A 27,744-nucleotide genomic window follows, 5' to 3' on the forward strand; every position below is an offset into this window, starting at 1 on the left:
CCACAAAACGCAAGGCTGACAACCAATAAACAAGGGAGTTGTGCTTGCTACAAGAAGTAAGCTTTATAGATGGCAACAGTCTCTGGGAGAAATCATCTAAACTCTCTTCTTCTTCCTTACTGATCTCATATCTTCTTGCTACAAAATGCCTTTCCTTTACCTGTGCTCCAGTTAATATCCAAATTCTGAGAACTTTAAAATCAAAACCTACCCCTGACCCCTATACAGCTGTACACACCCTGTATTTGGACACTGTTAACATTTAAGTAAATTGTAGAACATTTTTTAAAAAATGATGATGTTATTTCCCTTACTATGATCTCTGTGAAAGCCAACTATGATGTACATGCTTACAGCCACAGAAGTTTTACTTCTAATTCAATACTCTCTTCAGTCATACAATGGACAATGATTGGTCTGCACACTGACCTACTTGATCCACTAGGGACCAAACTGATGAACAGTCAAACACAGATAGTGATTATTTCAGAAGTTCTTGAAGACATCAGAACAAAGGGCAACTGAAGAGCCAAGAGGAACAGGGAAGATATTCAAAACCCTCTAAATAAATGAATAGCACTAACAAAGGAATGATAGCTGAGAACAAAAAGAATTCAAAGAACTATGGAAGGACTGAGGCTACAGCTCAATTGTAGAGTGCTTACCAAGCATGTGAAATGTCTTAAATCTTATTGTGTGGTATTTTGTTTGTGTTCTGACAAATAAAGCTTGCTTGAAGTCAGAGGGTGGATCTAGCCACCAGTTAACCATAGAGGTTGGAAGTCTATGGAGAGAGGAAACAGGAAGTGATAAAGCAAGACAGAGATAGGATCTCGGCCCTTTTGGTTGGAGGAAGTAGAGAGATAGGAAGTAACTGTGGCTGCTCCCTTGCTTCTCTGATCTTTCAGGTTTTACGCCAATGTCTGACTCCTGGTTTTTATTGATATCATTAATTAGATTTATGCATCAAAATCTGATCCCTAGAACCACAACAAACTCCACATGTAAAACACAAATATTCAGTTGTAAATAAGGCTAACATGTAGTCCTTATGAAAACACTAGATACGGTATTTGATGTTTTCAGGAAACTAAAGAGCAAGGCAGTTATTCACACGGGTATCCTTATACTATACTGATCATCATCTATAATGCCTAAAGACAGAATTATATGCATGAATAAATAGGTGCTAAATAGCTTGGAGAGAAAATAATTTTTGTAATATTTGATATTTAAGTCTTAAATGGATAAAAACCTGAGATATCTTAAGTAGGGCAGATTTGAAACAGTGATTTGATATTGTTTTCTCAGAAAATCATTTTCTTTGAATTTGATGCATAATTTCCAGATTGAGAAAGTATCAAAGCGATTTTACATCTACAAAAAACATTTACTTTGCTCTGATAGGCAGACAAGTGCATGCATTCTGTAGAAGCCACATTAGGTCCATTTTTGATGTAGCTGGTACCCACTAGTGTAGAAATATGCTACTTACTAGCTATGCCTTGTGAAGCCAAGAATTGCACTCAGCAACAAAAAACACAGAACCTACCCCACAGAGCAAAGTTGAGGAGAAAAGCCTTCCCTGGCAATATGATTTTCTGGAACCTAGGATACTAGGGACATCTTTTTTATTATTCTGCAAAATGAATATAGCAGTAAAATGACTCCTAATGATGTATTGCTGTACACATAGATGAATGCACCCCTCAGTCTCATCATAGAAGCGTATTCTTGCAATAGACGATAACAACACAGAGACTAACAACTGGACAACATGCAGAAAATGAGAAACTTCAAAGCATTCAACCCTGAATGGGATGGAATGAGTTTATCATAACTCTCCCATCAAGGATCAGGAATTTCTGCAGAAGAGAAAACAGAAAGGTTGTAAGGACCAGAGTAAGTGGATGACTCCAGGGGAATAGCATTTTGCAGACACAATAGACTGATGCATATATGAACTCATGGAGACTATGAAATCGTGCATAAAAGCTACAGAAGTTCAAATCAGACAAAATCCTAGCATGCAAAGGTGAAGTAGGTATAATGCCCCATCCCTAACTGAGAAGCTATTTTCAAATGATAGCTTCTGGGAGAGAGGAAAGTCAGTCCTCTTCAGTGGAGTGACAGTGGATTTATCAACCACACTCTTTGATATACTGTTATTTGTGCAAAATTTAATCCAGAACAATTCATGTCCTTGATAGAAATGGTTGCTCCCAGGTGTTAAGCTGGTGGGAGAAAACATACCTTTTCTACTAAGATCTTGCTACTATAATCAACTCATATGAAATATTAATATAGCTAATTTAACTTTACACCATTTACTCATGACTATGTACAGCATTTAAATGTATGTATTTGAGCGTGTGTGTGTGTGTGTGTGTGTGTGTGTGTGTGTGTGTCTATAAGTACATGTGTACTTTCACTTGAGGTTACCATTGTTGAAGGCTTAATTGTTTGATGATAAACATGATCATCATCAGCTATCATTAGAGAACAGACATTTTTCCATATGCTTCCAGTTCATGTGGAAGAGCTAAGTTCAAGACAGGAGAGCAAGGCATGAACTGAGTTTGGAAACATACTGACTCCTTAAATTTGGATGACTTTAACTTAGCATCTTCATCCTTAAAAAAAGTCAATGATATTTAAATGAGCTTCTAAGTTTTAATCATCAGACTAATAATGTGTGTCTGTGTGTCTTTTGGTTTCTATGTTTTCCAAAAGATAAGTACAATATTGTATCAACCTTTGGGCGTAGTTAACCAAGATTGAGGTTTTCAATTATAGAAATGTATCTCCAAATTAACATGCTGATTAATATACATATATACACATTTATATATTTTTATGTTGTGTGTATATACTACATAGAGACAGAATGAGATTTATTATTTTAAAATTTTCAATTTTTATGCATAGCTTTAAAATAAATAAAATTTTATTTGAAAAATGAATGTATCATGTGAGAAACATGAATAAATCAATATATTTGAAGTTGCAGCTCCAAATATACTAATTGAGATTGTGATTTTATACATATCCCATTGGATTTTCATACTAGCACTAGCATGACATGATCATATATGTTTTTATATATATGTATACATGTTAAATATTAATTATTATCTTGCATTAGCTATCTCATTGTGTATTATATTTTAAATAATTACTTTGGATCATTCATGGGTCAGGAAGACAATATTATCCTAATTTTCCATGACATGTAAAACTTCATGTACTAATGTAAAGCAGCTAATTACTAGAAGTGAAAACATGACAACTACATTCTCTATATAAACTATGAGAAATACTTTGGATAGCTTATTTCCAATGTATTTTACATCACAAATTGTGACAAGGATGATAAATGTTAACTTTAGAATCCCTCTGAAAGTTAAGCAAGACTTTGGAATAAGTACACCAACCTATAAACCAAATAATTTGTAACTTAATTGAGATATTGAGTAGGCTTATGGTATCTGGAATAAATTAAATCAGAAATGGTTGATTACTCCCATAGTAGTCATGCCACTTATACACCATTGATCACATCTTCCTAGGCAGGACTTAAGTGAAACTCCCAGGAGTCACGGTTGAGTATAACTGTTAAAGACTACTTTACCATTACCCCACAAGGCCCCATCTGACACTGTGCCTAAGAGAGCTAGACAGTATGGAAGAAACTTCCATGTCAGTCCCAGAATGAAGTCTCTACACCCTGCAAACAAAGTACGTGCTGTACTATATGGTCATTTCTTTGGTTTATGCCCAGTGAATGCAGGATATTGTATAACCTTGCTTTAAAAGCATTTTCACAAACACTACCTATAAGAAGAACATGGCTTTAAATTTTTTTTAGCTGTGACTGTTAATGAAAAATTAAAAGTTCATTATATCAATAAATTAGTTTTATACATACTTTAAGTTAAATTATCTTTGTATTATTTTACTTGATTAATATATTCATCTAAACTATTTCTGTATAAACATTTAAAAGTGTTTAGATATCAAAAGAGATACTTAAAGCACCCCATAAACACACACACACACACACACACACACACACACACACACATTTTTCTTGCTCTGAGATTATCTTTCCACAGTAAATAGCAACATGCACTACAGCAGTAAAGAAAACACAACAAGCAAAAAATTCTGTACAGTGCTTCAAGGCAAATTGGCAAGTCACAGATTCATCATATAAATAATGGCTTCTAAGACTTGATACTTAGAGTTTCATAAAATTAAATTGCTTTTCAATACTTAGTGCTGAAGCATTCATTAAGAGAAAGAATTCTAGATTCAGGACTCGCACAAGATTGTTTTTTATGGTACATGAAATAAAGCCACACATTTAACTACCTGACTTGATTTTGAACAATCTTTGATAGAATCTCAGGAGGAAAGTGCTATGTTTAAGACTCTTAGGTAGAAGAACAAAACATGGCCATTTGCTGATTTTTCACCTTCTGCTGACAATACCTGTACAATTTCAAGCTACTTGGTTTCAAGGAGAAGTGCACTACAATAGAGGATTAAATCCAAGGTGAGAACAATATTTATAAGGGACATAAATGCTAAAATGACCAATACCTGTGAGTTAGTCACAAGAGAAAAAGTGTTGGTAAAGGGTCGTGTATGGTATTTTTAACAATAGATTCTACTTATTGCAATAAATCAAAGCTGGTATGACTCGCATGATAATTATGCTTTAATGTAACTTTGGAGATACATACAACTTGAGATATTTCTTTTCACTTTAAAAGCATGGACAGTGGTGGCATTCAGGAGGACAGTTTTTAAAATTGTCATTCAGTTACCAGCTAAATAGTTAGAAAGAGACCTTCATCCTTGCTTTGGATGCACTGCGACATTTATCATTTATCAGTGCACTCTAGAGAAATGCAAAATCTCCACAATGGGCTATCAGTAACTGCACTGACCTCGCTGGGGTATTACAGGGAATTCTTTATCACACTTTGAAGGATAGCAGAATGCTGTTTTGTTCAGAGCTTGGGCATTACAAAGAGCCCAGAGCACTTACATTGCCCCTTTGATCTGACAGTCATTTAAAGACTAGAAAAAAACTTTACTGCTTTTCCACCAGGATCTCTCCAGTTGTTCACAAAGCACTGGCTTCCATGTGGATGCCACTTTCAGCCTTCTGTAAACTGAGTGTGAAACCTGGACCTTGGGTTTGGAATCCCTCATTGTAGCTAAAACATCTTCTTCTACCATCACTATCTCTCTGTCTGCTTTGCGTTACTTCCTTTGTAGCAGGTTCTGTGCCTCTGGTGATGAGAGAAAGTGTCAAAGCAATATGGGAGGAAGGGCAGGAAACATCACCTTGTCCTTGGAGACAAATAACAGATCTATCCACTGCGACACCAGAGAGTTGGAAATTCCTCTTCAAAGTATGGAATTAATGCTATTTCACATTTGAAGGAATTGGGATAACAGATGACATATGAAAATAAATTGAATCCAATTCATCATTCTAGCTATGCTGTTGATTGTCCTGGTAAGAAAATTGATGTTTTGTATTCTGATTAGAATGTTATCTGCCATGGCCTATGATCATTTCGTTTCCCTTTAGGAAACAGGAAAAAAGTCTTCATATATGTTCAAAGTTTTAATTTTTCTAAGGTGCGATCTGAGGCAGTTTATGTTCATCACATTAGATTCATTGTAGGACATGGTACCTATGGCAACTTCTAGCACTATATATTCCACTATAGGTGATGTGATTTTCATTTCAGAATTAAATGAATGTGACTTCATTTCCTTTTTCTGGTAGTGCTGTAAATCTCCTGGTATGGGTGAAAAAACATGCAAGACTTTACATCTCTTTGAGGATGGAATATGAAGAAACACCTCATGTAGTGCTGAAGAATGGGGTGATATAAATGATTACCATTTAATAAGGCTGTAGAGCTGGGTGGCTCAGTAGGTATAGAACATGATACAGCTAGAAGCATGAATGAGCATGAAGGCCTGACTATGGATCCCCAGATCACTGTTAAGTCAGACAGAGGTATCGGTAATCTCAAATTTTCTAAGGTATCAGGATGGGAGGTAGAAACAGGAGAATCCTTAGGACTCTGTGGGCTAGATAGCTCTGCCCTCACAGAAGTGAACAAGACAAACAAGGAGGAAGCAATGAGCATTTGAAATTGTTGGCCTCCACACTTGTGCCAAATGGGCTGTCACTCATGCGTGGAAACATGCATTTGTGTGCACATGCACACACATATGCCCAAACAAAAACAAATAAACAAACGTATAAAAGAATCACATTTAATAGTCATTGCCATTAAAAAGGAAAGGAATTCCACATGTTCAAATGCAAACATAAATCTCTATTTTAGCCTTGTAATACTATCAAGACAATAATTATAAATAATGAAATAGCGGGGCGGTGGTGGCGCATGCCTTTAATCCCAGCACTCGGGAGGCAGAGCCAGGCAGATCTCTGTGAGTTCGAGGCTAGCCTGGGCTACCAAGTGAGTTCCAGGAAAGGCGCAAAGCTACACAGAGAAACCCTGTCTCGAAAAACCAAAAAAAAAAATAAAATAAAATAATAATAATAATAATAATGAAATAGTATTAGTAGCACAGTTCCTCCCTAGAAAGACTTAGTTTTCCAGTGATATTGTGTACTTTGCCTTTACTTTGCCTTGGAGGACATAGTTAAAAAGTTCTGTGTTCTCTGTACATTTCTCCCTTTCACCAGAGAGCTGAATACTAGACATGCACACTACTAAGGGCAGAATGTTAAGCATATTCTAAATATTTCAAGCTGATTCAGTTTGCTACTTTCATTATGGAGTCTGACAATCAATTGTTCTAGAAACCTCTAGACTGGGTTAATGATTGTGAGTTGGGGATCTCTGCTATTTATTCCACAGCGAGACCTACTTAGAGTGAAGTAGTAGTCCACAGCACCAAAAACAAACGTTAGTCAGGCATGTGTCATGTGACTTTAATTCCAGCACTCAGGAAGCAGAGGCCAGAAGATGTCTGGGAGTTCCAGGTCAGCAAGTGCTATATATGGAGACTTGTTTCAAATAAAAACAAACAAGAAACAGCCAAAACTAGACAGTAGGCAATAAACAAAAACACTATAAACAAACTAACCAGGCTTACAACATTTATCAAGATTGTCACTGTAAAAATGTTTATTGCCTTATTGTATTTCAATGAAAAAAATTAAGAAAAAATTCGCATGCCAGAGGTAAGGATAGATATTTTGCAAAGTGAGGTGGGAATGAAGGTCAGAAGTTTCTGCAGCATCCTATTATAGCTTGCACCATAGTTTGCAGTCCAGTAAGACCTGGATTCATTTTGTATTTTCTAGTTTGACTGCAATGCACTCAATAGCTGATGGAAGTTGTTTTCAGTGGAATTTCTTTCACAAATGGAGATCCTTGTATTAGAGGCAGGTCACTTCTTTGTGTTTAACAGACATTCCTCATCAGGTAGTTGTGATATGTTTTATGAATATTGTGTACCAGTGGCCCTGTGGTCAAATTCAGTCTGTAGCATTGTTTTATTTGGACTTTATAGTGCTACAAACTATTTTGAAATAAATCCTTGTTTTTACAAATCAGTGTTTATACATTTAAATATGAGTGGCTAGTACTGAATGAAAAACTGTCATGTTGACCTCACATTTCTAAGTGGTGAGACTTTTATTCTGTTTACCCATGAAGCCCATCATCTTTTATTACTGCTATATCTTATGTATTTCTATTTATTTAACTTGTAGTTACCTGAGGCTTTGAGCTTTTTACCTTATAAATCTTAGCTTCTCTTTCTTTTTTCAAACTATTATTTTACTCCATTGAAATTAAAAATAGATTCTACTGCTTGGTTCTCCATATTGTAAGATATGTTGATTAAAATGGGAATGAATGTGTCTCTTCTAGGAAACTGTACATATTCCACACACATAATTCAAAAGTAGTAACTCATAATCCCAGTTGATGGGTTGGGCTTGAGTCCAAACTTCATAATACTCATTCCTCGTGACTTTGGTCAGCTTTTCAACTGTCTCAGCATCAACAAGTTCATATGTAACATGGGAAAAATATTATTGTGCAATAGTATGTAACACAAATATCTGCATACATTTAGTTAGTTTCTCCATGTTTTTGTGGTCTGCACTTGAAGATTCCGTTGATTACAAATGAAAACCATTTGCAGAAAAAAGAAGTTGTCCCTGTGCAGACAACGTGCACTTTCTAGTCTTGCCCTTATTGCCTAAGTAATAAGTTCAGCAACTCTTAGGTGTTATAAGTAATGTAGAGATGAGCTAAGGTATATGAAAGGACAGAGACAGGATTTATATACCACTTTATATAAAAGACTTGAGCAAGAGCAGATTTTATTATTGGCTGATAACATGATGGCAGAGTATTTGATACCGTTCTTCAAGGATTGTGGGTATATACATCTTCTCTATATGTCCAACACTACTCTAAGCACTCTGATTGTTTACATCTTATTTACTTATTAAAATAACCATGTCAGTTTAGAATCATGTTTGTCACAAACACTGAGAAGAGGGTTTGAAGTCATCATTTTCTTTTATGGTCCAAAAATGGTTAATCTTCTTTAGCAGCTCTACTAGTTTTAAAAGACGCAACACTGGGGGTATCTACAGCATTGTTTTCAGAAAGGGTTAACTAAGGAAGGAAGACTCATCCCAAAGGCATCTGGGACTGACTGAATAACATGGGGGTAAGGAAAATGACACCTTGGCAACAGCATTTATTTTTCTCTACCCGTCTTTTGCACAGATGTGAGGAATCCCAGCTGCTTGCTCCTGCTGCTAAGCACTGCCAAGCCTCTCCTTCCATGACAGACTGTACCTACTTAAAAATTGAAGAAAAATAAATCCTTCTTCCTGTATGTTGTTGCTGTATACTAGATGTATAGCCATGCAATGAGAACCATTACTAATATAAGTTCATATTAAATTTACAAGTATTTCTATAAGATACAAAATATATCCCAAATACAATTTTCTGGGGCATAAAGCTTAATTATCCTTTAAAAAATACATTAAGCAACTTTGCAATGCCAAAATACCTAGACTGGTCAGTAAGGTGGTAATTTTAACAGCAATGCCTGTGCTTTCATCACTTGAAGAGAGAGCACACCATGGAAGATATCAAGATTCAGAGGTCCCACTAAATAGGAGAGCTGGTAAGCTGTCCAGGCAATTAAAGGCTATTGGACATTACCTACTCTGAAACATACTTTGATAGTGTTCTGAGACCAACACTCTTCCTATATGATAAGTTTAAGAAGTCAGTTACTCTTTTTTAACATTAGATATAATTTATTCATTTTGTTATAGTATTTTGCAATGATAATGTAATTACATCAATTCTTCCCTCTAATTATGCAATGTATATCTCCCTATTCTCTTTTAGATTCATGGTCTATTTTCCTTCAATTGTTGTTACATGTATGTGTTCATATACATATATGTGTGTGCAATATATATGCACACATACAACCCACTCAATCCATATGTTACTAGCATGTATATATTTTCTGTGCTGAACATTTGGTATTGGCTAGCCAATTAGTGTGGTCTTTCCTAAAGTAGACTATTTCTCCTACACTCATCATTATTTAGTCTCCTCCATCTCCTACAGTGCCGTCTAGGATTAAGTTCTTGTAAGCAGACAGAGGAGATGCCTCAGTGGTTAAAATGCTTTTTGCTAGGTGGAGGGGGCACACTCCTTTAAGCTCAGCACTCAGGAGGCAGAGGCAGGCAGTTGCCTGAGTTCAAGGCCAGCCTGACCTACAGAGCAAGTTTCAAGACAAGGAGAGCTACACAGAGAAACCCTGTCTTGAAAAGCAACAACAACAATGAGGCCTTGTGAGCTTTCCCCTCTCCACATTACCATGTCTATTGGTATCATCCGTGTTCAGGTCAAGCTTAGACAGCCATGTTGGTGAAACTTTACAGATAAAGCCTCTGGCAATTCTATGAGGAACAGTCTCAAAGCCAACTCCCTGATCATCTGGCTTTTCCAATCTTTGACTCCCTCTTTCCCTGATGGTTCCAGAGCCTTAAATGCAAGAGTTGTGTTGTAGATTAGCGCATCAGCTTAATAGTAGATTGCTGCAATTTTAATAGTAATCAAATAGGACCGTGTCAATTAGGACTGGGCTCTCAATTTTGCAGTTAGATAGTTATGGTTTTCTGTAATGCTGTCTGTTGCAGAGTGTTTTCTTGATGATGGGGAGACTACATTTATCTGTGAGTTTAAGTATAAATATTTAGAATGGAGCTAGGGATTGTGTGATTTATCAAAATGTCAGTTATGGGTTCTACTCCAATATTCATAACTTCACCAGCCTTGCATAGTTGGCTAGGATTCCAGTACTAGACATGCTTTCTCTCTTATTGTAGCAGGCCTTAGCTTTAATAAAAGAGCTGTTGGCTACTACCAAGTTATGTGTGCCATTATTGCACCCTTATGATTATTGTGCCATTCTGGTCATTTTTCTGGCTCATATGTGTCATATCTGGGTAAAACTATTGTTTGACTCCTTATTTTGAAAACTTGCATGGTACCCTTCATTCTGGTCATTTAAGATAGTTCTAGGGCAGAAGACTTTCAAGTGGGATCTATCTCAGGTTCTTCAAGTCCTGTGTCTCAAGTGCTTGGTTTCTTCAGCAATAGGAACTTACTTTCCACCTTGAGGGAGCAGCTAAGGGTAACAGCAGCAGACTGTGTTTTGGGAATCAGTCTGACAGCCCTAATGAACAACTCAAAAAAGAACTTCTCATGCCTGGTGTTGGGGGTTTTGTTACATAGGCTATGGATCTTGGGGGCAAGATATTCATGCTAGATGGGAAATTTTCATTTAAATTATAGGAGTATATGCATATTCATGCTTAGGTAGATAGTATGAATTTGTATGACTTTTTCAGACATCCTTACGGTTATTTTACCTTCCTCTCTACATTTTCTGCTTTTATCTTTCTTATCCTTCCTAAGTAAATCCCCTCTCATTTTTCCACTTTATCCTTCCAGGTCACTTGTACCCTACTAACTGCAGAAAACAATTATTCAAGAGAAACAATGAAGGTTGAACTAGAATCAATAAAGCAGTGATCCGGAAAAGTGTTTAACTTTGAAACTGACAAATCCCAGACACTCCAAAGTTGATCACCCAAGGGCCAAACAGACAGCCCACCTTACACTGTCTTCACTTTGACACTAACTGCTGGTCTGCAGCTTAGATAAAATAACAAGTGCTTTGCAAAGACCATGGTGATTTCATGGAAATGGAATCTCACTAAAAGCTTCTTTCTTGCTTATGAATCAGGCCCACTAAATAATTTAATTCATATATAAATTGTATGCCTATAGCCCTATAACTCCTTCATGTCTTCATAATGCTGGTTTGAACATAATAAATGAAGTCCTAGAAAACCTTGGTCAAACCATTTGGATAAGTGCTCTACATGCAAAAATTGTGGTATTATTGCTGCTTACTAGGCTGATTGCAGTAATAATGAAAACACAAGGCAAAGAACTAATTTAGGAAAAGAGACCCAGGGTAAATTTCCCATGACCAAATCCTGTATTTCTGTTGTTAATTCCTCTGCTTAATATGTTTTATGGCATGCTACTAAGAAGTAGATAAGCTTATAGACACAGAAAAGTCATAGTCAGGAGACAATAAAACCATGAATATAATTACACCATAACCTACCAGATGTCATGATAAATGTATTCTATACATTATAAATATGATATGCATAGTTGCAGTTGAATGTGAAATCCTCTTCCCTATTAGACTCACATGTGTGAACATTTGGTCAGCATTTAACAACACTACTTGGGAATGTAGTAGATACTATAGAAAGTGAATTTCACTATAAGAAGTGGGTCACTGCATGCAAACCCCGAAATTTTGTATCAGAGCCCAACTTCCTGTTCTCTCTCTAATTTTTGGATTCTGATACAATGTGACCAGCCAGCCTCTCACTCCTGTAATCATACTTTCCCTGCTGAGTGATATGAATTTCTAGCCATGATGAACCACATCTACTTGTAACTGTAACCCAAAATAAATTCTTTCTCTCTTAAGGTGTTTTTGTCAGAATATTTTATCACAGGAAGGATAAAGTAACTAAGACACTCACTTAAGCTTTTTTATGGATGTGGAAACTGAGCCCTATAAAGATGACATAACTATCCTAAGAACATCACTTATGAGATGCGGACAAGAAAGGTCAGCTTGTCCCCCTCTTGACTTCAGCCTCTCAGCAATAAAGTTATAGATTAAAAAAAAACTATATTAAATATCTTTCCAACATACTTACAAGATTCTTAAGGAGCCCAAAGAAATCAATAATCATCCCAATTAGAAACAATGACCCAGAGGCCTGACTGCTTCTACACAGAAGCTCGATCTCCATGTGATTCTTCTTCTTGTAGTAGGTTTAAAAACCTTTAAAGCTAATCTATGACACCAGTCCACAACCATATATGCAACTCATTTACTAAGCTTTAAATGAATCCAGTGTTAAGATGGAAGCAAGTGTCTGAGTGAAAAATTCCACGGCAGAGGTGGGAATGGCATGTTATTTTCAAGACACTAGAGGGCCTTCCTGCTCAAAATGGAGAATGCTTAGTATTGCTTTTAGTTGGGACAGCATTCATAAAAACATGTATGTAGGAAAGAATAAGGCTTGTCTGACAGTAAATGAGAATTAAGGGCTATGCCTTTATTGTCTTTGGTTAATTAATAACTATCAACTTGACTAGAAAACAGATACTGTAAAAAGCTTACAAAGACAATTTTCCCTATTTGATGTTGGCTTACTAGCTAAATATGCTTTAAAACGGTCATGCAATTGAGGCACAGTTTTTAAGTAGCCACAGAGTCTAGGGTAGAGTTACCACTAAATACAGTATCCATAACCAAATGTGCTTGGAATCTTTAACCAACTTGTTTAATGGATCTGTGCTTCCTTTATTATTGTAGTCTAACACAACTGACCAGAATACTTCTGCTCAGAAAGGTGCTTAAGCAGTCTTCTCCAGTGACATAGTTACACACTGGTTTGTCTCTCTAAAATAAAGTTTTCTACAACTGATTGGATTAAATTCCATCATTAATTATCCAACGCCCAGAGCCATTTAAAACTATAATTTACTGATAGCTTTTTATTACAATCCAAACAACATTACTGCTGCTGTAAAATCATTGATGAATTAATAGATCAACTCTCTCTCTCTCTCTCTCTCTCTCTCTCTCTCTCTCTCTCTCTCTCTCTCTCTGTTTTGTTTGTTATCAACATTCAAACCATAGTTTGTAATTTAATTCTGCGATTCTACAAAGCATGATCATCTGATGCTATTCATTTTGCTTTTAAATAAAATCACAGTGATGAATATGTATTGGTAATTAGTTGTTTTCTAACTTTATGTAGCACTTTGTAAAATCCAATTGCTAACAATTAAGCCAGATATACTGATGGGAAGCATTTAAAGAGATATAGAAAATTCTAGAATGTGGTCATGAATAGTTCTAGTAGTCAGCTGAGTATATTATCTGAATGTACATAGCTGCAAAAAAAAAATGTCATCCCACTGACTCAGATATTCTATCTGGAAAGCTCCTGTGAGTCAAGCCCCACAGTGAGGAATGGAGTTGTAAAGGGAATGTTATGTTTCTGCCTGGGGAGAACTGAGGCTTGGGCCTTTGAATTGCAATTGTTCTTGCTAGCAAGGATCTGCAAAATTCACTCTCATTTACCAGCTTCTTCATTTGATACGAAAAGAATACTTGGCACCTGATGCAGCTCTCTCCCTGACTCCCAACTGGAGTTTCTTCTAGCTTTCTAAATTACTTGGCACTAAGCAATGTGCCTCTGCCAAAAAGTAAATGGCTCAATATTTGAAATGAGACACATCAGCAAAATCCAGGTTGAGTTGTTGAGGTCACATTGCTTGAGACAAAGGAAGTCACCTGTACCTGGGAAGCAATTACTGACTGCAAACATATAATAAAACTTAAAAAATAAGAGGATTCTAAATGACTTATTTATTTTTATTTTGTTTTATTTTAGTTTGACAACCATGGTGGTGGTGGATTCTATCCCAGGTCAGCCTTGAACTACACACAAACCCCACTGACCTTGAACTTCTAATCCTTCTGATTCCTCCACCCAAGTGCTTGGATTAAAGATACAAACCACTATGCCTGGTTAATATAGGGTTATGGACTGGCTGAGGGTCTTGTGCATGTTAGGCAAACACTCTATCAACAGAATTATAACAGAAACTCTCTGTAGCTTTAAAAATGTCCATTTTCACAGTAGATGTTGTTTATGTGTTTTACAAGGAAACTATGAGCCTAGGAACTGTGCATAAAATGTATTATTAGGAATCTTGGGAGTATATGTGTATCTAGAAATATGTTTGACCCAATCTTTGTGTACTATAACACAATTAGATTGATTATAGCCCACAGGCATTTTAGGCAGGAAAGGGAGACTATAACAAACCCATTGATCTTTTAACTAATCAATTATTTGATTATTCTATTTATTAATTCATCTTTCATCTATTCATCCATTTAGTGAAATATTCCCTCACTGAAAGCATATAGTAAGCTGACATGGCTAAGAATAATAAAATGAGTGAAAACAACATCCTCCTCAAGAAACGTACAAACAGTACTAAAGAGTTACATGCAAAAAATTATTCACAGTACAAATATGTCCAGAATTTGCATCTTTTATACTTTATGGCACATAGAGCAGGAAAATATATTTTACATTGTCTGCTATCATGAAAACATGAGACATCTGCTGAATTAGCATCCGAGGTTGGCATACACACTGCCCACATGTGGCTGCCTGATGATACTGACCTCTATGCCACCAGGAAATCCTCATTCCATTATAACAAGAAAGTACAGAATTGTTGCATCTCATTCTCCTGAATTATAGTATGATATATAGTAAAATTGCAATCAAATTCAATGCACATTGGAGAAACACACAAACTTGGTTGATATTTTTGATATCTTAAATTGCTTCTCATATAGCTCCAATAAATATTTAACTATAAAATAAAATACATAAAATTACATATGTTTCTAAAACTAATTTTCCGTTATTTTCTATATCTTGTTTACAAAATGAAATGCTAATAATTAATAACATTCAGCTCTCAATGTTTTTTATTTATATTTTATTTTATTTTTCTTTATTAAGAAACTTTCTACTCACTCCTCATGCTATCCACAGACTCCCCCTCCTCCTTCCTCCCACCCCAAGCCCTTTTTCCCAAGCCACCCCCAACCCCCACATCCCCCAAATCGAGGTCTCCCATGGGGAGTCAGCAGAGACCAGCTCACTGAGCCTAGTCAGGTCCAAGCCCCTTCCCACTGCATCAAGGCTGTGCAAGATGTCACATCACAGGCACCAGATTCCCAGAAACCTGCCCATAGACCAGAGACAGAGCCTGATCCCCCTGCCTGGGTGTCCCCCAAACAGTTCAAGCCAAACAACCATCTTCTGTGACCATAGGGCCTAGTCCAGTCCCATGGGGGCTCCACAGCCACTATTCCACAATTCATAGGTTTCCACTAGTGTGGCCGGTCATCTCTGCACATCCTCCCATCATGATCCCTCACCTGTAGTATCTCTCCTCTCTCTCATCAATTGGATTCCAGGAGCTCAGCCTGGTGCCCGGCCATGGATTTCTGTATCTGTCTCCATCTGTCACTGGACAAAGGCTCTATGATGACAGCTAGGTTATTTGCTAGGTTGATCACCAGAGTAGACCTGTCCAGGCACCCTCTGGACCGCTGCCAGCAGACCAAGTTGGAGTCAACCTTGTGGATTCTTGAGCAGCTCTCAATGTTTCAACAGAATATTCTAGATAATTTCTTTTCAGAAGAACACAGATGATGAGTGTGGTCTCTCACAAGTAAGGGATTTTGAAACTAGAATTTACACAAATTTAACAAAATTTTTTCAAACATATGACATAAATAATAGAGGTTTGTTTCCCTTCATTTTGTCTAAAGCACTCTTTTTACGTGAATTTTATATTGGCCTATAATAAAATGATTAGTCTCTCTAAAGTTGAATGAGTATCAATACCTATGTATCTATATAAATAGCTATATGTTTATGAAAATGTGGTATATACCCTCACTTGATGTTATCTATACACTTGCTGTATATATATACATGTAGTATATACTACACTTGCTTTTATCATGACACTTGTCCTGTTCTAATCTGTACAGGGATCTCTCCTTTAGGGTGGAATTTGCATTGGTAAATTTAATTGTCCTCCACATTAAAAGTTTTGATCTGTGAAACACGTTGATAAAAGCTGAAAGAAAGATGCATACTAGAAGACAATTTTGCAGGTCACATATATGAAAAAGCTTTTGCTGTTTTGTTTTGGTTTTAAAATTAGAGTACATTATGGAGTCCCCAAACTCAAGAAAATAAATCAGTACAAGCAATAAAGTTGTTTAAAGAGGTAGATCACCAAGAAAGATATGTAAATGACAAAGAGGGTACACTCTAATTGCATTAGTCATTAGAGATGTACAATTTATGATCACAGTGAGATGCTGAACAACTGTTAGAATGGTAGGAAGTAAAACTCTGAAATTCAATGTCAGCTTCAAGTCGAGATGTCGAGCCTTTAACATTTTGATTGTTCTTTCACTGTCTTCCATGGTTGTATCTGATAGCAATATGCAAATTTGAAATTTCTGATATATGTGTGTGTATTTAATTCTGTTTCACACCACACACACACACACACACACACACACACACACACACACACACACACACAAAGTCTTTCTCATGAAAATGAAATGTTCATATTAATTGGTTATTTTATATTTTGTACTAAGGGTGGAAATATGCATTATTTAAGTACAATGAGTGATCTTAACCCACATACTATTGAAGCCTTATAAGCAATACCATTAGATTCAAGTAAGCATATTTTATAGCAGAAATGTCCACTCTTCCATGTCTATCATCATATATGTCATCTAGAATATGGTCCTTTCTGAGAGGATCAACCTCATAACAGCTCTTCTGTTTCCACTCTCTCCTCTGCTTTTGTTTATTTTCTTAATTTCAGTTTGAGAAATGATACATTTATATTCCATTATTTGAAGTTTTAACAGGTTTACATCATACTTAGGGAAAATATATAATCTCCTTTATGCATGCCTCAGCTTTAGGTCACTTGACAAGTATCACCTCAAAGGTCCAGAATTCAGTACCCAGCACTGGGAAAAACAAACAAACAACAATAACTCCTATGAAAATCAGTGATGTTAACCGCTTAAACAAGTGAATTGTAATCTGTAGTTTAGCTGAATATAAGAGCATTTTATTTCACGATGAATTAAAATCCAAAATGTGTTTTTTTGCATAGACGAAGGATTCTCATTAGTGATGTGTTTGGACACCCAAGTACTTCAGTGCTAAGCTCCATGACCTTCCATGTGATATCAGCTTTGGCCTCACTGTCTCACAGAGAGGGAAAGAGCAATGACTCCCAAGGACATGCACAGCCTATTTGCTATGTTAGCTATATCTCTCCTTGAGGTACAAGCATCAGTGTTGTGTAGTCAGAGACATTTCTGTGTCCACCCAAAATTAAACCTATCCACAATGCCCATATTTCTGCCTTTCATAAAAATCATTTAAAAACTGAACAAGGTTATATATACATCCACTTGATTTGTGTACCCTTATCTTAAAAATTGTAGTATTTCAGAAAGCAAGGTGAACCAACCTCTCCCTCTCCCCCTCCCCCTCCCCGCCCCCCCCTCTCTTTTTCTCCCTCCCTCCCTCCTTCTCTCCCTCCTCCCTCTCTCTAATGAGCATGGCCACATATTTTCTTTCTGCTGTTAACTGTGGATGCCATACAATAGTGTACCTTCCAGTATGTCATCAGATTCTCAGAACATGCATCTTTTTACCTCTATTGAATTGTCTGAGTCCAGTATGGTACCTGTCAAAGAGTAGGCCTGTAGTATACATACCTCATGTGAATGATTTCACACCCTGATAAAGAAAACCAAGCAAATTATCTCAGCATCAGCTTTTTTGCCCTGTGTGACCAATATTTGCATATAGTGGCACAATTATTTCCTGTATTTCTATTCTCTGTCTTTCTGTCTATTATTTATCTTCTCTATGTAGCTTTAATTTATATGCTATCCATTTATTATCTATTTATACATCTTATCTAACCATCTATCATTTATTCATAATCTGTCTCTTATCTAGCTACTTATATCTCACAAACAGAAACAGTGACTATAGAAAACAAAATCAGCCTTTAACCATAATTTGACAAAAAAGTTTTTTTAATTGAATGTGACCACAGACTTAATATGCAGTATTAATCACAAGAAATACTGAAGAAAAAAATGTACTAAATATGTAAATAGTACATGTAGTAAATATGTGCTGAAGACCATAGTGAAGACTGTATTATGTAGTATCTAGGATCCATGATAAAATCATGCATAGTCAACAAGTCTATTGTTGAGAATAAGAAAAATATTTAAAAGTTTAAACCAAAGAGTGTGGGGGGAGAATCACAGGGCAGGTCGAAAGCATATGAAATGTTGAGGGATCTACTCACAAACAAGTGGTGAATTGTACTATGGAGACTTAGCTCAATACTGCTGTTAAAAAACAGACATCAGTATACCATACTTATAGCAGTAACAATGATACATGGTTAATACAAATTACTGGATGCCAAGACGAAAGCAAAAGAATATGTCACACCAGAAATAGCTAAAAGATGGTCCTGGTGGTTAGTGAACATCAGGGAAAAATGATATCAGGATAAATGTTTGTACTATTAAAAGTTTGAATATCCAACAAATATGCCTTTCAAATAGTAATACAACCCCAGTTTACATAAAATAAAGACTTGATAAAAAAAAAACCCTTAGAAATGTAAGATAAAAGTTGGAAGTTTCTCACATATATCTTGAAGTACTGGATAATAATGTTAAGTTTTGGGTCACCTGATAAACAGAGTTAAGATTATTCATATATATATACATGCACACACTATATATATGTGCACACATACAAATTGTCAGCAGCAACTAGAATAATTGTTTAAACACACAAAGAAGATTATCCATATGGTAGATGATAAACCAAGGTCCAACAAAATTGCAAGGCCTCCCACCATCCACATATTTGTCTGGTCACAGAGCAAATTAAGCTACAGACAAACAACAGGCTCACACCGGTAAAGCCCATATGCTTGAGAATTAAGATACACACATTTAAGTACTGCTACAATTTTCCCCAGAGGGCTCACAATACAAGCTAGACTAATAGTAGTTTTAATACATCTTGATTACTTTTGAAGATTAAATCTATATCATCATTTGAGAACAGGTAAATAAATCACACCGTGTTTTACAATTAATGGTTTTAAAATATGGCACATAAAAAAACACCTGACCAAAACTTGCTTAATGTAGATAAGCCATCTTATCATTTAAGAGAGCACAATAAAATTAAGATAATATGAACAGTCAACAAAAGTGTGGCAAAAATTAAATCAAGTGGTACTTTGTCTGTATTCTTTAAACTTAAGATCATATGAACCTTAGTCTTCTACCAATAAAATATTAACTTAGCATCCTTGTTTAATTTTTTTTTATTTTATTAAGGGAAGAGTTTTCTATGTTGTGCAGTCTGGCAGCCTAGCCCTGAAGTCCTCCTGCCTCCACCTCCAGAATGATGAGAGTAGAGCCATGTACCACCAAAGCCTGTTTAGAAAATACTTCTTAAACATTTGAACTTCACTGGCACATATTGACATTTTACATACACAAACTTACAGCTATTATCACAATGGCTATGTCATAATTGTTAATTAGTGTCCTCAGAAAATTGAGATCACACTCATAAAAAAACTACAGTTATGGGGCTGAGAGACAGCTGAGTAGGTACAGTGCTGCATAAGCATGGGGACCTGAGTTTTATCCCCATCCCCCTTAGACAGTTAGCTTGGTGGTGTCCACTTGTAATCACAGCTCTGGGTACACATGCATACTGCAATGAAATGGCTCCTTGTCATCAGGACAGTCCTTCTCTACTGACAGGCACTCCTATCTGCTTTCCTATAAACAATCAAGAGATCACAGGTCCTTTCTTTTCCTTCAAATAGTAAGTTGATTTGTTCCTGAGGTATCTACAGACTCTTCTTCCATTATTTTGATGGTTTATCTTCCATTATTTTGATTGTTTACATTCTAGGGGGAATACATCTTTTTGATTACTTTTTACTAGGTTGGGAATCTCCAGTGTGGGAAAAAAACAATATATAATGCATGTACTTCTCACCTGGGGATTGTCTCAAAGGGTTGTCAGCTCTACTATTGTGGTGTATAGACTCAGAACCAGGGCTGCTTTAATTACATCAAATATTTAAGGAGTCAATCTAGTTTTATCATTATTTCTGTCCACAAACGTCCTGTTACCCTTTCCTAACAATAGGACCAGGATCATTTTTCCTGTCATTTAGACTACTAAAGAAGTTGACTCAGATCTTGGTCTACTCACCCAGAATGCTCTCAAGATTCTCATGAGGACTTCTGACCTGAGTACTTCCAAAACTCAGGCTAAATAAACTAACAAGTGCTTATCTCATTAACAACACAGGGTTAAGCTATTGAATCATACTCTTTAGGCATCCATATATCCACTAATCACTCATATTCCATAGTCCTATATTTTAAACCACTTCTTAGACTGTCTGCCTCTGTGCTATGGTTTATACATGGCATGCCATTTACATACCTAAACCATGAAGACCTAATCACATTACTGGGAGGTGAGTGGATCATTAGGGTGGCAGTTTCATCAATGAGTTATTAAATCATCCATTGATGACTTAACAGCTGAATGAGCAGTTAGAAAGTAGGGCCTGGGCTGGACGGTGGTGGCGCACGCCTTTAATCCCAGCACTCGGGAAGCAGAGGCAGGCAGATCTCTGTGAGTTCGAGGCCAGCCTGGGCTACCAAGTGAGTCCCAAGAAAGGCGCAAAGCTACACAGAGAAACCCTGTCTCGAAAAACAAAATAAAAACAAAACAAAACAAAACAAAAAAAAAAAAAAAAAAGAAAGTAGGGCCTGACTGATGGATTTAGATCATCTGGGAGCTAACTCTGAAATGAGTGTCCTGTTCCAAAGTTCGTTCCCTCTCTCTTTCCCCTTCCTCTTTCCTTGCCTTTCTTTCTTCTTCCCCTGAACTTTCCATTTGTTTACCAGGCAACATAAAATGAACAACATTCCCTGTACATGCTCCCACTACCACAGCATTTTTGACTCACCACAGACTTTACATAATGAAGTCAGTCCACCATGGACTAAAACCTTGAGATCAGGAGCCAAATAAACGTTTCCTCCTTTCAATTAGCTTATGTGTGGGGGTTGTTATATAACAAACAAACAAACAAACAAAAAATCTGTCTTGTTCCTTTTTTATCTACTTGTTAAAATATTGTAAAATATTACTTTGTACACATCAATATGATCTATATCCTGTGTCTTTATTTAACAAATCTGTCTCATCCAACTGTCACAAATCAAATGAAGTATAGAATTTTTAATGCAGGAAACTTTTTGCTAAGATCTTAATTGTCACGTCTTGATAAAAACTCTTTATTCAGTCTTTCAGAAGTTGCATTAACTTATTTCCTAAGTAATGAACTTCTACAGGCAATTTGTTGAAACATGTGGTCTCTCCCTATTTATGATATCGTTCATATCATTATTTGCTTAAGAGATTCTTTTACATCTATCAAAATCTTTCTAAGAGGTAATCTCTAGATATAACACTCACATTATCTCAATTTTTCACTGAAACAGAAAGAAATTCTAACAGTTTTATATCAAGTCACCATTGTTTGTGTATAGATGAGCCTAGTATAAGGACTTAACCCACATAGTCTGTGTAAAATCACTAACTTCAAAGTGTATCTGATGTCCTTCTAAGTCTTAATTTATATACATCATTGATTACTATCGAGGGGCTTCAAAATGAATTTTTTTGAGTAATAAGTGTTCCCTAGGATTATAAATTAAGAAGTCATGGGGAAGTGTTCCTCATCTAGTATAGTGCTTTTGAAGCATGCATGAAAGCCTGGGCTCAATCCTCAGAACCAAAGAAATGGGAAATATTGGTGCATGACTGTAATCCCAGCATTTGGAAAGTGTAGGGAGGAAGGTCTGAGATGGGAGGTCATCCTCAGCTACCTAGAGAGTTCAAATCAACCTGTGATAAATTAAGCCCTGCCTCAGAAGTTTACAAATAAAATGTAAGTTAAGAAATTAAAAATAAACATAATTGTCTAACACTTGATCTCCAGGAGTTTTCTTGTGAAAGAGGCATCTCTCCCAAAGCAAGTACATGGAGACTTATGTTGAAAATAAAGAGTCATTCAAACTATCTCTTGATCAGTCTCCAGTGAATTTTTGTCAGTTCATTAAATAGAAGTGAACTATAACTAACTGCATAAGTGTGCAGAAGTCAAGTACAGCAGGAGACTGATTATGTGTGTCTCCTCTTATTGCCAGTGTAACATAATTGGGTGGAAAGTTTCCATTCCTCCTGTAAACTTGCCTCCTAGAAAAGATTGCTTAGAGCAGTGTCAACATGAATACTGCTGACAGAGAATGACAGCAACAGAAATTGATGCCAAAACTCAAATGCCAATTCCAGAAGCTAAGGCAGCACCTAGGAAGTTTGAGCAATGAGACTGGAAACCCCATGGGTAACAGCGAAAGTCGCAACATCGGCAAGCTACTTCTCTCTTTAAGTTTTCAGTTTATTTTTTTTTTTTAATATTTGGTGTGTGTGTGTGTGTGTGTTAGTGTGTGTGTGTGTGTGTGTGTGTGTGTGTGTGTGTGTGTGTGTGTGTGGTCTGTGTTTACGTGATGCCTGTGAAACTGTGTTTGTGATGTGTTATGCTGATCCAAGCTCACATACTCATACTGTCATAGTAACTGCTGTTACAACTAAGCCGTCACTCCAGCTCTCTTATTGAAACTTTTAATTGATAAATAATCCATGTGAACTACTTCTGCAATATGATATAATGAATACCAAAGTAGGTGGCCTGGTTTTCCAGGATGCGTACAGCTCTACATTGGAAGTTGGTTTTTCTCTTTTTATTTAAAATTATTATGAATTGTTGCATTCATGTCAATCAAGATACAATGAATAAAAGGCCACCTTGATGAAACATAGAGGCACTGAAAATAGCTTTCATTTTAACATGTGACTAAACATAAATGACCCTGACCTTACACAAGGTAGCTCAATCATTCTTTGTAAAGCAAGCACACAAGACAGCCCCTGAACAAATAAATAATGTTCAGAACACATAATTAAGGACAGCTGATTCAATTTCATGGGTGCCAGGAGAGGAGCTATTGATGTTGCTGTTTCTGTCTGTCTCCTTTCTACTGTTCAATTATTTCAAGACCCTTGAAATGCTGAACTACAGGACAAGAAACCGCAGGATCATGACTAAAGAGCAAGTGGTAATCATGAGATAATATATGCCAGGAAAGAAACTGAGCAGGGCAACCATAAGTAGAGAAGGCAGTTAATACACCTTGGTGAATTTTGATATGTTAGATGAAAATCTGTGATTGCAAAATGGCATTCTACAACACTTTTTTTTCTTTTTCTTCTTTTAGTATATCTATTTGGGGATAAAATATGATGTTATGATCCATGAAAAAATGCAGAAAGACTCAGTCAAGGTAATTGGAATATAATCGGCATAACAATCAACAACCACCTCACTGAAATCATTGTTTTGCAATTAGAATGTTAAAAATCTATTGTTTTCAATTTTTAGATAGGTAATATATGATGAAAGTGATCAACATGCTTTTGACCAGATCAGTGAAACTAGGTCCTTCCCAATCTCACTAAAAATTGTCCTTTTGATCAACACTGTAGTCCCTTCCCCTCCTCCTGGCTCTTGGCCTTTGATAGCTCTCAATATTCTTGGTTTCTATATAACCAGCTTCTTTTGATTCCACATTCAGCGGGTATAATTTACTGTTGGCTTTTCTGGGCTCATTATGCATGACAAAATTTCTTCTAGTTCTACTCATGTTTTCACTGAAAATAGTCCCTTCCTTAATGGATATGTATATATGAGTGTGTATAATGTTTTATATATATATATATATATATATATATATATATATATATATATGGGTGTGAGAGTTATGTAATATGCTTTATATTATATATAACATATATATTATTCTTATATATGTATGCGTGTGTGCATATATGTGTTTGTATATGCACAAATACCACATGGGCATTTCAATTGTTACATCTTGGCTATTGTGGTTTATTGAAATGAACCCAAGAGCAAAGACACATTTCAACCTACTAATTAACACATTACTAGCTATAGTATTTTTACACCATATGGTAAGCCCATAAATAAATTTATTTTAATGGTCAATTTAATTTCAACAAAGGTACCATAAAAAAATAATGGAGAAAGAACAAAATCTTCAGTAGATGATATTGGAAACATTGGATGTTCACTAGCAGAAGAATTATAAAAATAAATTCAAACTGGACAAAAGATAAACATGTAAGAATTGAAACTGCAAACCTACTACAGGAAATATTGGGGAAAGCTTCATGACATTGACTAGAAGATGATTTTTTGATTGACCCCAAATCACAGAAAACAAAAGCATATATAGGTAAGTGGAATGGCAAAAAAACCCTAAAAATCTTAACAGCAAAGAAAACAATCCAGTATAAAGAGAAAGCATAAAGATTAGGAGAAAATATTTTTAAATCATATGTGAGTTAATTTCTGACATTCTGAAATTGATAAGTAACTGGAAAATGGAATAGCAAAAAGAAAAACTTACCTAAAGGGGGAAAGGAGGTATGAGAAAACATCTTATGAAAAGAGATAAGAATGTTTAACAAATTGAAAATGTTTCAACATATCTAACCATAGAAATATTGAAAACAAAACTACAATAACACAACAAGTTAGAATAAGTTTTTCTTTGGAGAAAGGGTCTCATGTAGCCCAGCATGACCTTGAACTGACTCTATAGTCAAAGATGTCCTTGAACTTCTAATCCTCCTGCCTCCATCTCATAAGTACTAGATTAGATATTATGGACCACCATGCCTGATATATGTGGAGACTCAATCTAAGGTTTGTACATGCCAGGTAAGTGCTCTAGACTATATCTCTGATGGTGGAATTTCTGATCATAAAAACAAATATTAGCTACTACTGGCAAATACACTGAGAAAGAGAAGCCTTGTAATAGTAGTTGAATGAAAATCACTACAGGTGTGTTTTGAAAACTACTATGGAGACACAACCAACAAACATCATCTCCTCCCTCAAAATGTATAAAATATATATGAAAGCTTGATGCAGAATTAACACATAATTCATTAACTTCATTGCAAATATTTCAATTTTGTATGACTTTGACTTTATAAGAAATTATAAAGAAGTGTTAGAAAATTATACTTTATTTGGTGAATATATGTTTTAATAATGTATGCAATGATGAATTTGTGGTGTAAACAAAATATTAATTAGAAATACTTGGGGGGGCAAACTGGAATAGCAATCCTAGTACATGAGAAGTAGAGAGAAACTAACAAAATAATGCACATGTACTTCTCAGTTAGATAAATGAAATGGTTTCAACATTCGTGGTTGCTAGTGGGCTGGGGAGATGACTCCACTGGTAAAAGTGCTTGCCACCAATGCTGATGACCTGAGTTTTTTCCCTGAATTCCACAGTGGAAGAAGAGCATCAAATCCTGAAATTTGTGTGAGAGAGGGAAGAGCGAGAGAGACAGAGACACAGAGAGAGACAGAGAGACAGAAAGACAGAGATAAAGAGAGAAGAAAGAGATAAATACACATACACACAAATGTACATACCATAATAATAAATCTAAAACAAAATATGTATTTTTAAGGGGCTAAAGAGGTATCTAAGGAGCTTAGAGCATCTAATGTTCTTGCAGTGGACTTGAGTTTGATCCCAGTACCCACATCAGGCGTAACACAATTACCTATGTCTCCTCTAGCTCCTGGGTTATTGGGCACCTCTGACTTCAGGGACTCTTTCATATACCCACACACTGATATAGGTATACACACACAAACAGAATAAAAATATGTTTTAAATAATATTTTTTAATTTAAAGAAATGTGTTTATAATTCTTTGAATGATTTTACATTTAGGTCAAATAACTGTTCTATTTTTATTCTTTAATCCGATCAACAGTGCTAATTTTCATAAGTAGCAAAGAAGTTATCAAAAGAATTACTTAATTTGAATAATGGCTCATTTTTATAGCTAATTCCATTTGTCACCTTAAGAACAACTTTGGAAAGTTCACTTTACTTAAGCTGACCTGTGAGATATTTGCTTGATGCTTCTGCAAATTCTTTTAGGAGTGCTTATTTTAAAGGTAAATGTTCAGTTTTTGTTTTTGTACTATTTCAAGGAGGTGATTATGGTGTAGCATAGATTTGTGGTTATTTTTATTTTTTACATTATTTAAAAAAGACTTCTCATTTGTAGACTCTTCATTGTATGGACTTATAGGAAAATATAAATCCATAGAATATTAGATAACAGAAAATAATTTTTTCTTGCATACATTGGGTTGTATTTATAGATGAACACAAATTGATACTTAGTAATATGTAACCAAGTATTAAAACATATCTGCCAGAAGTAAATACTAGCCCTGAAAGACACATTGAGATACATCTATTCTCCAACAAGATAATCTAAATAAAGAGAATAGAGATGCCATGGCCTCTGCCCTATGAGAGTGTGGTGCAGTTATTACCATCATATCCACAAACCAAACATTTGCTGGTGAAATTAACCAGAAGACTTTAGTCATGTTTATATTAATGAAAACATTGATCCTTGGTCCATTAGAAAATAAACTAAAAATTGATATTCATTAGCATCTATATTCATGTTTTTAAATTAATGAATACAAACTTGGAATAGTTTGTGGTATCCCATAATTCATTAAACATAGCTATTACAGTCTTAGCTGGAAAAGAAGGGCAATAACCTGAACTTATGTAATCATACTGACAAATATTTGTGTTTGAATACTCATCCAGTGTTAATATAATTCAATCATATATTTTTGCACTGAAAATAAAAATGAATAAAATGAGCAAATGAAATCATAACTATTGTTGAGAAGTCAAAGACTCCTAATAATGCAGGATATGGAGCCTGAACCTGCCATCTTCTATGTCCAGCCAAGGCTTCCAGCAGTGGGATAGGGACACCACCCCAGTCACAAAACCTTCAAGCTATAATCTATGCTGCCTCCAAGATGTGTTGGGGCATTGGTGGCACAGAACTTGTGGAAGTGGTCAACCAATGGCTGGTCCAACTTGAGGTTCAAGCCTTTAGAATTTGCCCATGCCTGACACTGCCTGGATGGCCAGTAACCAGAAGCAGGACAGCCCAGAAACCCGGGATAGAACCAAACACAATTGGAAAAAAATTCAATGAAATGATTACTAATGACATTCTGCTATACTCATAAATCAGTGTCTAGTCCAACTGTCAGCAGAGAGGTG

This window comes from Peromyscus eremicus, chromosome 8a (assembly GCF_949786415.1).
Source record: "Peromyscus eremicus chromosome 8a, PerEre_H2_v1, whole genome shotgun sequence".
In the NCBI taxonomy this organism is placed as follows: domain Eukaryota; kingdom Metazoa; phylum Chordata; class Mammalia; order Rodentia; family Cricetidae; genus Peromyscus; species Peromyscus eremicus.